We start from the raw sequence: 14,417 nt of genomic DNA, 5'->3' as shown, positions 1-14,417 counted from the left end.
CCTCTGGATGAGGAGTAATCACATATAAAAGACTGATTAGAAAAACAAAAAAAACCAAACAAACAAATGACAAACAAACAAAAAACCCCACCAAATTCAATGATTACAATTTATAATGAGCAAATTGGAGGAGGATCCACTTCTACATCAGTTCTGCCCATTGGACATCTTTTGCAGGAAAAGCATTGCAGTGGCAGGTTAAACAATGACTGGCCTTCTAAACACAAAATAACCCTTTCATCGATATCCTATGCAAACACAAAAATAACTTCTTGGTTCACTTCCTGTACACTTTCACTTATGAAACGTACAGCATAATGTGCCTGTGAAGTGGACATCTGGAGTACCCTTCAGTGACACCATGGATGACCAGTTCTGGAAACTGGAATTAAATCCTTATGCAATGGGAGATGGAGTCTAACCATCTTGTCCAAACTTTGTTCCTTGTTTTCATTTAGTAGACATGCAAATAAGAAGCTGAATGCCTTGTCAACACAGTAACTAAAAAGACCTCATATTGTCTCTTTAGAAGCAAAATGATTCAAAGTTCAGAATAAAACCCAATACACTTTCATGTTCTGATGCTATTGCAATAGCTACAGGTTAGAAAATTTCTAATGGCCAAGTAGCAGAAAGCGGAGGTGTTGGGAAGGACAAGGCTCCATAAGATAACTATTAAGGTTATGGCTGTTTGCAAGTAAATTAAAAAGAAAAGCAAACTTTTTCACAGAAAGAGAATGAGATCCATGGGAGATGGACTAGGAGACTGCTAGGAACATTGCTGAGTATTTTCTTTTGTGTGACTATTTTTGCTCTCCAGTGTTGTAAAATATTCAGAAGCTTGAAAATAAACTTACATTCTCAGTGTTTTTACTTGAGAGGTTTTGTTTGTTTGATTAGTGGGTTTTGGTTTTTTTTTTCCCCAATGGCTGTTGTAACCTGTAGATGAATGGATTGACTAACCTCTTTGGTGGGAACATCAAGGCCTGGAAGGGGTGAAACAAGCTGAACTGTACTGAACAGTGAGGACTATCAGACCAATACATTTTCACCCTGCTTTTCTGGACATCCCACTGAGCTGCCAAGTCCAATTAAACCACAGAAATGATGGTAGAGACAAGTGGACTTGCTTTCTTTTTTCCTTTGCTGTATTCAGGTGGTTACAGCTAACTTGAAATGGAAAGTTAAACCATCGAGGTTTTATGTAAAAGCTGACTACGAAGGAGGTATCTTCCTCTTCTGTTTGGAGAAAAAAAAAAAAAAGGTGGTTTTCTTCTTGTTTTTAATTCTGTCTGTAAAAAAGACAGCAATGGCTGAATTCAGATCTGAGAATGGGAGAAAAGTCTGAGGGAGCAGTGGGAAGAAGCTGTTTATTTCCATTTCTACAGTGACTCCTTGGAACACATATTACAATGTGTGGCCCAAAATATTGTTTATACTGATTTCCTTTCTTTATCCAGAAGGATTCAAGATTGAGCTGGATGGAAGCATGTATGGAATGGCTAGTGATCTGTTGAAAGAACATGTCTCAACTGGTGATACAACATGTCATATTAAGACTTGTAAGTCTCAACTATATCAATTGGATTTTCTGGCTTGTAATTAAGTCCTACAATACTGAAATGGTGTTATCATGATGACTTTGACATTAACTGGACACATTAGTAAGAGATACGAAGGCACATGAATACATGGACCTCTCAGGACTCTTGTTCTCTGCTTTTATAGAAGCCTACATTAAGGGCTTGGCCCCAAACCCCTGTGAATCAAGAATACCAGCAGTCTGCCTGAATAATTTCCATCGGCTTTGTATCATACATAATATGGACAATTTGTCTGCATTCAAGTATCTGCGGCATGTATTCTCATCTAAATAGGGCTATCAAAAACTAAGTCTTTGTCCTTTTCCAGTCGTCTCAGCTTTTTCTGACATGAACAGAGGCACGAATATTCAGAGAGCATTTAATTCCTTCCCAAAATAAATAGCCACTATAGGGGGAGTGCTTTCCAGAGGGACCTTGACAGGCTGGAGTTGTGGGCCCATGCAAACCTCGTGAAATTCAACAAGGCCAAGTGCAAGGTCCTACACATGGATTGGGGCAATCCCAAGCACAAATACGGGCTGGGCAGAGAACGGATTGAGAGCAGCCCTGAGGGGAAGAATTTGGGGGTTCTGGTGGATGAGAAGCTAAACTTGAGCCGGCAATGCACACTTTTAGCCCAAAAACCCAATCTCACCCTGGGCTATATCAGAAGAAGTGTGGCCAGCAGGCTGAGGGAGGTGATTCTGCCCCTCTACTCCACTCTGGTGAGACCCCACCCGCAGCACTGTGTCCAGCTCTGGAGCCCCCAACATCAGAATGACATGGAGCTGTTAGGGCAAGTCCAGAGGAGGCCATGAAGATGACAAGAGGGCTAGAGCACCGCTCCTGTGAGGACAGGCTGAGAGAGTTGGGACTGTTCAGCCTGGAGAAGAGGAGGCTCTGGGAAGACCTTACAGCAGCCTTCCAGTACCTAAAGGGGGCTTATAAGAAAGATAGGAGAAAATTATAGCAGAGTCTGTTATGACAGGACAAAGGTTTTAAAATAGAAGGACGTAGACTAGGTATAAGGAAGAAATGTTTTACAATGAAAGTGGTGAAACACTGGAACAGGTTGCCCAGAGAGATGGTGGATGTCCCATCCCTGGAAACGTTCAAGGCCAGGTTGGACGGGGCTCTGAGCAACCACATGATCTGGTTGGAGATGTCCCTGCTCCTTGCAAGGAGGTTGGACGGGATGGCTTTTAAAAGTCCCTTTCAACCCTAACCATTCTATGATTCTGTCATAGCTGAAACTGGAAACAGAAGTGGCTAAAACCACAAGATATTACTTTATTTAATTAGAATATTAATATCAGTTATGACTAGGCATGGCATTGATATTAAGGTTACATTGCATTTTTAGCAAATTCAATGTTGAATATAAAGTGTTAAACCGATATTTAAACCCTTAGGAATTTTCAGTTTTTCAGGCAGGAATTGCACTAAATTTAGATAACTTTTACCTGGCTTAACACTCACTCAGGAGCATGCACGCACTTACAGCATAAGATTATGTTTCGGCAAGTTTTTGTCTGTCACATGCAAAGTTTGATAAAGCAAGTATGAGAAGAGTGAGTAACAGAAACTCCTTAACCTTTTAAGAACAAATTTTGCTAAGTACGATTTACTTTCTCTTGGAGAAGGGCCAGAGCAATGGAAAATTGACCTGAAGAGAGAGAATCATTCCCAGGGTGTGGAAACTGCTGCAGGTTTTACACTGCAATGAGTAAAGAGCGACGTAAAGCAGACCTTCCAGGCACAATGGCTGAAAAAAAAAAAAAAAAAAGATCAGCATTTTCAGATGTAACTGCCAGGTTTCTGCCAGCTTAGGTGCAACTTAAGTTACTTGGACTCGGTTTTTATGTTGTATCACAACCAAGGGTACGACATTGATTAAATTTCCTCCTTCTACACTCAGAGACACTTGCCAGTTTCTTAAAAATAAGCAATATTTTTGTCAGCATAGCATCACTAAAGACCCTGTCTTCCATTTACTTTTGCGAGTGTAGTTTCTTCTACATTATACATTCAGGTAGCATTTTCTGTTAGGGTCTTGTCCATTGGCTTTGTCCTCAGTTTTTTTATCTTTTCTGAGTTAGGCAATCACTTTTTCACACCGGTTTTGTTTTCTGTCTAGCTTAGTGGCTTGCTTAGTTTCCCCCAAAATTATAACTGTTGATCACTTCAACAGCAATCAATAGCAATGGCAAAGTGTCTCTTACTAGCAGTATGTATTTTATGTTATATATTAAGAAAATTAAATGGTGCATCACATAGCGACTAACAGTGAACACTTGTGGTTCTTCTGTCTTTATCTAACATCAAGACAAGGTTATATTATTGTTTTTTCATCATGAAATATTTTCTGATTTGGGTGAAGCAAGGATGGCTTTTCAGTATTTTACTTTATTTGAGTTATGATTCAAGATGCAACACAGTAAACACTTGGTACCTCTACCAAGGGATATCCTACAGTGATAATGACATTGATCTTATTGTAGGACACTATAGAAAAAAGAAAATATAAAAATATCAGAAGTGGCCCAGAGTGTTTAGTGAGCTTTAGATTGATTATTCTAATAAAAACTCTACTGGCAAAATTTGTTATCTAAACCGATTTGTACCTGAAATCTTTCCATATATTAAGAACCCAGATTTTCTTTGTTGCCTCTACGTACCCGTAGGAAAAGGGAGATGTCCCTGTCTATCCATAACAGATTGGGAACAAGCATGAAACATCTTTTAATTATAATGGTACTGTTCTGTGACGATCAGGAAGAGGTCTGGAAGTTGAAACCAAGATCAGACACATGTCATCCACGTCAGCTTTGATTGCAAGAGAGACGATTACATCTACATGATCACTGTCTAGTTTGAGTTGTGCTCTCATACTGTCAAATTAAGATATTAATATGATCTCCTTGAGGTGAATGTCTTGCAATTATCCATAAAAAACAAAGCTTTTAATCAGATCTTACCCACTGTGAAATATATCAGAATGATGGTGAGGTTTTTGGTTAGTGAAAATGATTTTAGAACATGAGAATCTTGTAACTAAAGAGCTTAAAAAGAGAATTGCAGTTTGTATGAATATTTCATTATTTTTCTGCTTGCAGAGCACCAATGTTATTTAGTTACAAATAAAAATACATCGTGTTCATATTTCACGACATAATATTAAATAACTGATACTGTTTATTTCTACTATATTTTGCTTCAAACACTATCAATTTTTGATATATATTAATATTTTACAATATGATAAAAGAAAGTGAAAAGCTTATTTGTAATTTTATGTAGCAATAAGATTTTCCTATCATTTTGTACATGATTGAACAAAACTACTCTATCATAGCGGACAATAAATACTTTTCTTAAAGCAACAGGAGCACATACTATAAATCCTTAATATTGCAGTGTACACATAGATGTCTGTAATAAATCACTTCACTTGACAGACCATTTTATCTGTACCATAGTCAGTCACGTACAGCGCTGTCTAGACGATGATGACATTCCTTGCTCCAAGCTTAGCTTGTATAGTCCTTTCTTCTGGTCAATCCATTTCTAAATTGGAAGGCTGTAGGTATCCATTTCCCTTTCCCAAATTGACTCAAGACAGATTGATCTCTCACCACTTTTTGCATGTTTAAAATATTAGAAAACTTATTTATTTCTTATAACAGCTACATGTTATGCCATAGATAGAAAATATTCACTGACCCAAATTTCACCTTGAAATTTGACAGAAAGGTGTTAGGGAGATGGGAAGAAGCACCTTGAAATGAACATTTTTCCTTTCTCCAATAACAATGGATGAAGCAGAAGTGACTAAGCTGGATTCCCCATTATCAGGACAAATGGCTAGAACCTCACCAATAAGTTAGGAATGAGAATCACCTCTAGCTGTTGTAGTTAAGCCAAGGTTAGGAAATTATGACAGGGTGAGGTAGTGCCTCCCCTGCTCTGCCCAAGCACAAGTTTTATTTTAATAACTCAGTTTGGTTTCCAGACAGATAAAGTTCCTTGATCCTATGGACTTTACCTACAAGAGGGCTGATACCAGCACACAGGAAATTGTAGAAACACCTTTTTTTGGTAATAGCGCTCATTTGTGATGATTTGGAGTTATTTTAGAAGCTGGAGAAGTATCCACAGGTTAAGAATTTTCTCCATCTCGTTACTGAACAGATAATGTGTAAAACAAACCACGATACTCTATTTATATTGTGTTAACTGTGCTTTTGTATCCAGTGAGGTCTACAGAAACAAGGTAAAATTTCATAAGGGAACACAAAAGTATGTTAAAAGAACATGAGCAGTGTCAGCATGGAGGTGAGATGTTTTTCTTTTGAGAAGTTCCCTCATGCCCTACGCAACACCGAAAGTGTTGCTAGGTATGCAAAGTTTACATGGGTTCAAGATAAGGTTGGAGAAATGAATAGAAAAATTGGAAAACACCGGAGCCACAAGCAGGTTGGAGTCTAGGAGCTTCCCAGGGAACTGCCCTACGCTTGCATTCTTCTGTAGGTGTGAGCTTTGGCCTCCATCAGTGACGAGGTACAGGCCAGACCTGGTGTATGTTCTGATCTGCAGAGACCAGAACAAGCAGTGCTGGTCAGAAAGTTCTAACTTTCAATGAAAATACCTACCACGTTTAACAAAAAGATACAGATGTGTTGCAAAGTGCACATGCTAGAAAACAAGTTGGAGTGAGGGGAATTAAAATACCATATAATTGCTCTGAAAACAGTCCAACTTTTCTTTAACTGGGAATGAAAACTCTTATGTGTTTTTCCATAGAGGTGAGAGGGAGGACACAAACAGTTTCAGGAATAGTGAGCTACACAATCTCAGCTTTCCTTTATCCTTTATTTTCTGTGATTGTCATGTGCTTCTGTCCTTAGTTTTATTGGCGCCCATGCTATTCCATTTTTTTTAAAATTACTTTTTCTCAAGTCAGCGGGCTATTTAACCTACAGAATATAGGTTAACTCTCTGTTATTCCCATATGCGCTATTTATATATTTATTTCAGTCTAAAGGTTCATTAGGACTCCACTAGATGGCAGCCGGTTCCTTCGCAGATCTCATCCCCCTGAAACCAGATGATACTTTCGATGAATTCCCTTGACACGTACCAATTAAGATGTTCTATTCAGTGGAAGGATTATTTCACTGTCTTTCCAGTGAGACTCTCACCATCCAGTACAGCACCAATGGACTTCAATATCCATCCTACAGCAGGGACATTACTTTTTTTTTTTTTTTCCTTACTACTTGCCTGGGATTGCTGAGATGATCACAAAGGCAGCTGGAGGCCTCTCTGCAGGGTAGTGCCATGTGTTTACACTTGATGTCCCTCGGTAGACCAAGCACAAGGTGCCCTTGAGGCTAGCCTGTCAAGCCTTGTACAGGTTGTGAGACTGCAAGCGTGGATTCAGGCATGGCTGAAACTCATACTCATCCCTGAGCATGGTCTACAGGCTCCAGGGCCAACAAACACCACTGGAGAGCAGCCTGCAAGCTGTTTCCAAGGCCACTCTTGACTGACAGCTAAGTGGAATATATATTCCTTCACTTTTACAGTCACACTGGAGACCACTCAGGGTCATAATGACTTTTCATGGCAGCCTATAGACATGTCCAAGCATGAAGGGAACAGATTGCCGTCCCTCTGGGAACTGCCAAGGCTCCTTGCGTTGCTGGTGGGAGCATCTGGAAGGAGATGGACTTCTGTGGGGCTATCCTCTCCCCTTTGGACAGATGATGGAGAAACAGGCAGATGGCAAAGTTGACAAAGCAAAGGCAGAATCGTTTGGATGTATTAATCAGTGCATCAGCGCTAGTGTTTGAGTGAAAACAACTCCTGCCAGAAGCAGGACTCTCTTAGGCTATACCCCATCAAGCAGCAAGTGTGAATTCAGTGTAAAAGCTTGCACCTCAGGCACAGGCAGCAGCATTGCTGTGGTTGTAAAGAACTCAATTCAAGCTTTAAAGTCCACTTGAGATGCCAAGAAAAAAAAAAAAAAAAAGAATTAACAGTTGACCTGGACTTAGAGCCACATCTGACTGACTGTTCACAGTCAGAATAAATTTGTTCATGAGTGTTCCCATGGTGGCTTAGTCACTTGGTTGTGACAGTAGTGGATGCATTTGTAAAATCAGCTCTAAAAATCACATATTCCCCCTTTTTCTAGTGTTGCTACAAAACCTCAGTAGTTCTCTGTCTTTATTTTGTTTTACTACTGCATTTATGGTGTTTTAATATATTTTAATGGATTTAGAGAAAAAACTTTGTAAGCTTGTAGTGACCTCTGTGAGGCTTAGTTTTGGTAAAATGGCTAGACCTGAAATGAAGAGTTGTCAGTTGTTTAATTGTAGAGTTCATTGGGGAAAAAGAAAGAAAAAGAAAAAGAAAAAGAAAAAGAAAAAGAAAAAGAAAAAGAAAAAGAAAAAGAAAAAGAAAAAGAAAAAGAAAAAGAAAAAGAAATGGTTTTTGAGTGTTTGTGAGTACATACAAGAGAAAGAATTAACAAAAAGTAAGTTTTGTGGCTAAATGAATATTAGCAGCACTATTTTTCACATACCACCATCACAGATTACACAGCTGTCATATTTTACGCAGGGGATTAAAAAATACCGTTCCAGTTCCGACTGAAAATGGCTTTTTCATTTTCCTTCTGATCAAGAAATGCCTGCAACAATGAAAGCATTGGAAGCCTTAATTTACTATTCATTTCATCATAAGGACTAGATGGAATATTTCAGAAATGTTAATGGTTTATTGAAAAATGAACATTTTTTCTACCAATTTTAGGGTCTCTGTAATATTTCTGAGGAGTTGTTGCATCCTTGGAAAATAGTCCACATCAGCTGTGGAAACCAACTCGATCTACTCACATGGTTAATGCTGCACATTACTTAAGTCTCTTCCTTATTAATCTACTTGTATTTCTTATTAATACTTCCTTATTAATCTTACTATATTAATCCAAAACATGGTGGGGCGTTGTATCTTTGTTAATGTAAAAGTTGTTCTAGTGTTTTTAAGCTGGGAATGCAGACGTCTACCACCATTAAAAATCAAAATAGTCTACTTAGTTTGATAAGCATGTATCACAGGTTTCCCTTTTGTTAGTCATCTCTTTTTTTTCCTGCTGAAGATCTGTCTGACATAGGAACTGCGTGTCTTATGGTCTTTGCAATGGGAGACCGTTACAAAGAAAGAAAGCTTTTATGTTAGAGATGCAGCCCCAGTGGGATCATCTGGTCAGGTGCAAAGAGGTGGGTTTCATCTGACATTATTTTATCATCTAAGAGGTAGGTGCCTAAACTCAGGCCAGGCAACCCAGGCTTTCTTTATAGTTGAATGAGAGGAATAGATAATTCTGAGATGTGATTTACCTGATCCATTTAAGATACTCTGTTTTAAGATTAGATGAATGCCCTGCAGACTCCCCTTGCTGGCTCTCCATGGTGTACAAAGGAAGCTCACCTTGATCAGCTGTAGTTGTACTGCTTTCTAGCCAGATGATCCCACTCAAAATGATCTTCTACATACAGACAATGGTAGAAAGTTGTGAGCATTGCTTGCCCTCACTGTGCAGACACTGTACAACATTACAGAATTTCAAGATCACCCTGGAGATTCCTCAAAACTGATTCTCATCAGGCCTGACCAGTTTTACTGTTGTCTTACCAGTCAGCTCTTGTTCAGCAGCCGCAGGGCACCTCATGACTTCACAAACCCATTTCCCATCCGTTAGGATGTCAGGACCTTGCAGAATGTGTCGGGACTTGCATCCAGGAGACTCCCAGAGACCTTCACAGATACGCAAACCCCTGGACATATGCTAATCTAACAATCGCTCTAGCATTTCCAACAAATGTGCCTGCTTGTGCTGGATCCATTTTTGCTCAGAAATTCCTTCTTGTGGCAGCCAGTTTTCAAAGCCATAGCCCATCTCTCTCTGTAGTCTGTTCCCAGTATCGGAGGAGGTTTCCTGGCCATGTTAAAAATGAAGTAATAGCCCAATCTTGACCCCCAGTGCAAACGCAGACTTATTAGCAGCATAAATACACCCTAAGCTGATTTCTCTCGCCAACTACCCAGAAAATCCCAAAGTTTTTTCAGTACTTAAGTTAAGCACGTGCTTACCTATTTTGCTGGCGTATGGCATTTGCTTCACTTTGCTGTTTCTGGCATTTGCATGGACAAGGGACAAAATAGACTGAAGCAACCAAGTGCAAGCCCTGTCTATCCTCACCCCTCAGCTTTTAATGCATCTATTTTCCTGAGTGCCCTCTCAGAAGCTCAGTAACAAAATGAAAGCAGCTTTTAACTACCGTTCGGATTTTAATTTTGGTCTCCCTCCGCTTTAAAAGTTTTGGGGAAAGAAAAAGTAGCTTTTAATAATGTAGCAACTATTGGAACACCAGTAATTTTCTTTCTTCTCAGAGATATAGTGGAGAATATGATTTAATTTTATTAATTCACAGCTCATATTTAAAATGTTGGGTTCTTTTTGTTCCTCTATCTCTCTTTTTTTTTCCCTTTTTCCTTTGCTTTCCTTTTGCCACTTGCATACATCAGCTATTTGAAAACAATTCAGATGCTTTTAGCAGGAAGTCGTTACCTCTGTACCCAGCAAGAAAACTGCCAGAACATTGGTACCATGACTTCTGATATGTGATGGAGAGGAATATTTGGTGAGTCATATAATGACACATTGAGAGAAAGGGAAGCTAAATTCCTCTAACTTTTTCTGCTCTCTTGCTTTACAGGTGACTGCTCAGGATTTGGTCATGCACTACATTTCTATTAGTACTGCACTTGTCTTTCTTTATAGCCACATATCTGAGCAATGAAATATTAAAATTACAGAAAGAAAAATGAAGAATGTTTCCATTACAGCTGGCTGGAACATTCTTTTAATGGTTTTGGAGGCCAGTATGCATGCCAAAAATAATTTGTCAATGAAACCAAGAGGTTTTGCAAAGATTATTAATTTTGAGGAAGGATGATCAAATTTATACTGAAATATTTGATCTATCTGAAAAAGTAAAAGGCAGACCCAAATATCAGACCTGAACATTTCCAGCATTTCAGTACAATTTAATTTTATGAAATTATTTTGTATATTTTGCTTTTGAATCCTCTTTAGGGTTCCCACAAACTGTCGGAATTAGGATTTGCTTAATATTTCTTTTGCTTATGACATAATGACAACTCACAAAGGGAGGCTGTTCTTAAACCATTCAAAACAGTTGAAAACATTGATCTGCAGCTAATTTCAAGGATAAGACTCTTGGAAAAATGTTAAACTCTTCATTTCCTTTTCCTCAATTGAAAAATTATGCTTTTTTTTTTTTTTCAGCAGTAGGTAAAAATATTCCGGCATGCACACAGACACACACGCAGAGACAGACACACATATTTTTTTCCAGAATTGCCTTGCTTAGTACCCGTGTTATTTTTCCCTGTGTAGAGATGGGTATTTTTCCTGTATATTCACACAGCTCTACCTCTTCCAAATTACCATTCCCCTCCATGTCTGTTTACCTGAGCACTTACAAAATAGCTCCAGGAAGTGCAACCACTGGAAATATCTCAATAGAGAGATTGTAACCACAGTCTGTGCCAGTGTGTGGCATCAGCAAGAGAGGATACAGGCAACACTGCAATACAGAATGGAATATAGTCTGATAAAGGATTCTCATAAAACACATGTCCCCTCTAACAGGCTTTTGGAATTTGGAGTGCTGAAAAGCTCTTTTGTTGAGAAAAACAGGGCTTTTATCAGCAAAACTGGACAAACACCAAGTAGCTGATTTCACATTGGGTAAACGCATGCAGAGGAAAAGGCAGCAGGGGAGTACACGGCCTTTGTGGTTGGTCTGTGTTTACCCTGTAAGTGAAGGAGCTGCAGGAATTGACACGTGCCAGGCAAAAACAAAATGTGAGAGCCTATTGCTAGGGGGATGTGCAACAGGGCAGCTCAAATAACCAAACACAGTAAGTAGTCACGAACCGCTTTGCTGTAGATGCTCAGCTGGAAAGCAGGTATCAAGCTCCTGAAGGAGGGGAGCAGGAGGGATTTTTGGCAGGGGAGGCACATGGGCTAGACTCAGCCCAAGGGAAAAACGACAGCTGAGGAGCTCCCTTCTGCAAGGGGTGCTTATATGAGGTTAAATTCTGCCTGAGATATAAGTTACCGAGGGCTCTAGATAAAAAAAAGAAGCCTGAAGAAAACTGCCTTCACGTTTTCAACACAAGTGCATTGGAAATCACACAAATTAAGCTCCAATGTTCAGGTTTGAGCTTTGAGATGATGTATGAAATAAAAATGAGATCAAGTCCAAGGAGCAGAGCGCAACTTGACCTCTTACTGGCAAAAGTTAGCCTGATAAGGTAGCTGAAAAAGACATGCTATTCTTCCTTTTGTAAGGGCCTCCTGACTCATGCGTTCCCTTTTCTGATTCTCTTGTCAGTATTTTGGCAAAACTAAACTAAATCGCCTAAGCTTTGATATCCTTTAATAATAATTGTTAAAAAAAAAACAACTTGTCTTGGATCAGAAACACTGTTCCATATCGTTGGATTTTGTCCATCCGCAGTACTGTGTCCAGTTCCGGCGCCCCCAACATAAGGAGGACATGGACCAGTTGAAGAGGGTCCAGAGGCGGCCACAAAGATGATAAGAGGGCTGGAGCACCTCTCCTATGAGGACAGGCTGAGAGAGTTGGGGCTGTTCAGCCTGGAGAAAAGGAGGCTCCAGGAAGACCTGATAGTGGCCTTCCAGTACCTCAAGGGGGTCTACAGGAAAAATGGGGAGAGACTCTTCAGTAAGGTCTCTTGTGACAGGATAAGGGGTAATGGTTTCAAAACACAGAGAGGTAGATTCAGATTAGATATTAGGAAAAAATTTTCTACACTGAGTGTTGTAGAACACTGGCACAGGTTGCCCAGAGAGGTGGTGGATGCCCCATCCCTGGAAACATTCAAGGCCAGGTTGGACGGGGCTCTGAGCAACCTGATTCTATGATTCTATGATCCAAACCAAGCTGTAGGTCACGGACTTCCTATGTAGACAACAGGCTATACAGGCACCACCATGGAGTGGTTATTTTTTCCTAAGGAAAACATGTAAGACAGTGAGATGATACGCACTGTAGATGTGATATCATTCACTAGTTGCTTTTAAAGAGTTCTGTGTCTAATTTAGAAGTTTAATTTTTAGGTAACTAACTTTAAGTGTCTAAATTACAGCATGTGAATCTCATTTCAAGAGTCAAAGATGAATTGTGTCTCTACTGCATGCAAGCATGCTTTTTTTTTTAAACTGAATTTCAGCTGAAAGCAGGCTGAATCTTTTTCAATATCTCATTGCTTTCTAAAGAAATAGGGCATGTAGGATTCTGAGAGTGAGAAGGAGAATTAAAGAAGAAATAGAATGAAAAGCAGAGGTGCTCTGTGAGATATTGCAGGTTCAGAAGACGACAAAACCCACTGGAAAGATGGTAAATGGACCTGCCCACAAAGAAAACCAAAAGGGACAGATCCTACATATTACACGATTAGAAAGTCAGGGAAATCACTCTGCAGCGAGTGAAACAAAATGAACTCACTGAAAAATGTCAAAGCCTGTTCAACTGCTCCTCATGTTTGCTATGCTGTTTACTTCACAGTCCTCTGTAGGAGACTCAGGAGACATCCCTGGACACTTTCAACAGGTAAAATGTTTAATTTATCCCTCTCTTTTCTCAGATGTTAGGGCTTTGAAAAGGAGAACCCTGCTGCTGCATGTTCTGATTTTTTTCCAGAAAGCAAACTAGAAATATTAAACAGATCTGGAATATGGTCCTTAAACCTGATTTTTCCTGTCTGCTTTTCTATACAACTGTGCTTCGTCAATGTTCGTGAAACTAAGTTTTACATAAGAAAGAAAAGAACAATCAAACAAACAAAATCTTATAATCTGTTTTATTATTTCTTCAGGAGTTCAGTTTCAAATAAAACAGGAAAAAGTGTCAGATTTGCAGCTCACTAGCTTCTGTTATTCTCTACACTGAACTTACCTCATGGCAAGCTTTTTTTTTATACTAGCTTTCCTTTATATTTCAACTTCAATCTTTATCTACCCATAGTCAAGTAATTTCCATATGCAGTTCAAATGCTTAAGGTAGGACTTACTTAGCTCAACACTGGAATTCTAAATTTCCACTGGTCAAACAAGGCTCCCTGGATATGTGATGGAGAGAAGTGGGGATCTTCAGAGAGCATTACTTGTGATCTTAGGCACAGTATGCTGAAGTGAAATAAATTGTTCTCTGGTGGTGCCTCTCTCTCTTTAAATCCATGAAGGCAGTCAAGAGGACAGCCATGTCAAACTGAGACAGCAGCCTTTCAATATCATGTTAAAGGTGCCTACATTCTAGAGCTGCAGAGAATTTTCTTCTTACTAATTAATTAATAATACCATGTTGTTATTAGCACTTATATCTAAGCTTCACAAGAGTATACGTGTTAGATATTTTAGAGAGATGGGACTGGTATCAGCTAAATTTAACATTGTAAAAATCATGCATAAACAGATTCAACTGTTCACAAATGCCTGCTGCTGTTTGAAACGTCCTGAAACATCTTATACACCTGTGTGAGGCTGACAATATAATGTAGGAGCTATATGAAACCTATGGCCTTCAGACAAGAAGGGCAAGTCTCATAGGGGGAGCTAATTAGGCAGTGTTATTCAGTTGCCCAGTCACGGTTCTCTATTACAATTAACATCATGTGAGATGCTCCTCCAATGATTTAGTTTAAAGTTTCCAG

This window comes from Chlamydotis macqueenii, chromosome 2, assembly GCF_036417535.1.
Source record: "Chlamydotis macqueenii isolate bChlMac1 chromosome 2, bChlMac1.mat, whole genome shotgun sequence".
In the NCBI taxonomy this organism is placed as follows: Eukaryota; Metazoa; Chordata; class Aves; order Otidiformes; family Otididae; genus Chlamydotis; species Chlamydotis macqueenii.
The sequence above is the reverse complement of the archived record's forward strand: the minus strand, read 5'-3'. Positions refer to the sequence as shown.